Here is a 1902-nt window from a genome sequence, read left to right as displayed (position 1 = left end):
TTACAGTAGTGTTAGGCCCTGACTTAGGGATTTTGTGTGGGTTCTTGATTAAGTAAATATTAGAACATTAATTGGTAAGCTGAGTTATGTAAGAGGAATAGTTATTTAACAATATAACTTATATTCAGGGAACCTGTATCCATGTCTGTTTATGTTCCTGTCTTCCCTGCCAGACGTAGAAATAACCTTATTACACACAGAAATCACCATAGCGTGATGCATCAAATGAACAAATCCACAAGGGCCGTGACAAGATGACGAGGAAGAGGAAGAATAGCTTATTAACAGAGCTTGAGTGCATGGGGGAATTGTGTAAAAACCTGTTTTGTTTCTCGGAAAGACTGCAGGATCCTTGGTAGGTCAAGTTGGTTTCCTGGTTGCAATTCTTATCCATGTCATAGCTCAGTCAATTAAGGTGCATCTGGGAGCCTCTCGGACGTAGGTTCGAACCCTTGCCACGGCCCTTATGGATTGGTTCATAGAAATAACCATGTTGCTATTCTTAGAACTGTTAAAATAACAAGAAAAAGTGGTGTCTTGGAAGACTTGTAATGATTGTTACTGAACGATCAGTTGAGTATCCTTCAGGCAGTGATCGTGGAGGGCTTAGAGAGTTCCTAGAGCGTTCTTCTCTGCTGTGTTCTGGTGCTGATACGTCATATGACCTTGTGAGCTGTTTTCGTACCTCTTCTCATCTTCCTCTCTTCTCACTCAATATCCTGTGTTTACCAAGTTAAGTTCTATACCGTAAATTACTGTGCCACCATAGTTTTAAAATATTTGTTTCCTCTTAAGCCAGTGTTTCGAGCCCCAAGGGTTAACTCTGGGGTGGCTTGAGAGACAACGTGGGCATATGTTTACAGTGAAAACCGTGTGTGTTCTGTCTCTTCAGGAAAGTAGACTTTACCACTAGTTTGTTGGTTGTGATCCTTGTCTCCTGTCTATGTGGATTCAAGGAGTTAACGTAAAATCGAGTTGGTAAAGTAGTTGTAGTATTTTGGGGGGTTATTAGGGGTTAATAAATAATAACTAAGGTTGTATTAGATTATCCCTTCACCCTGGATGTAATGAGGGAGGGTATCTCTGTAGACTGTAGACTTTTTAGGTCAAATATTATTTGTTGGGAATTTTCTTTCCTGAGGGCCAGGCCTAACCTAACTCCACTGTTTTAGGAACTCTTTGACCTTAGCTATATGCCCCTCACAGAGCAAGCACTAGTTCACAGTCTTCCACAGTAGCCTATTTAAGACCATTAGTTCTGCAGTTTTACTAATGCATGATGTTAATAAAAATGGTCTGTAATTGACCTGTAATTGCCAGGTTGTTTCGGCTTAGGAATCGGAATGATGTTTGCTTTCTTCCAAGAGGTCGGTAGTTTGCCTTGCAGCCAAGACGCATTGATAACTTCCAATATCCCTTGTTCTCCAGCAGGACCTGCGTGTGCGATCATTAAGTATGTAATGTTATCAGCACCTCGTGGATTGTCCTTACCACCTTTTTTTTTGGCTGTGATTGGTTCTTGTTTGGTGACGGAACAGTCACATTCGTCATTTGTAGCTATGCTCTCGTGAATAGTTGTCAACCACTCTTGTTTTAATTGTTCTTACTGTCATATGACCATTGCAGGAAGCTGATAAGACGCTGCTCTTTCTGAAAATTGGAGATCAAGTTTCTCATCCTCCTGCAGTGGTTGAATACATGCCTGTGATCGAGCTGGTCGACCTGATATGGTTTTAATATGACCCCATATCTTGCCAAGACTACTATGTTCATTTAGATTTGGACACCACTCCAACCATCTTGCCTCCTTTCCCTCTCTAGAAACTCGTTTTGCTTCAGATATCACAACTTTTAACAAAGTTCTTCCTTCTGGTGTGGGGTTTCTCTTTAGGTTTCTCTTAG

Source organism: Procambarus clarkii, chromosome 47 (genome assembly GCF_040958095.1).
Source record: "Procambarus clarkii isolate CNS0578487 chromosome 47, FALCON_Pclarkii_2.0, whole genome shotgun sequence".
NCBI classification, from domain to species: domain Eukaryota; kingdom Metazoa; phylum Arthropoda; class Malacostraca; order Decapoda; family Cambaridae; genus Procambarus; species Procambarus clarkii.
The sequence above is the reverse complement of the archived record's forward strand: the minus strand, read 5'-3'. Positions refer to the sequence as shown.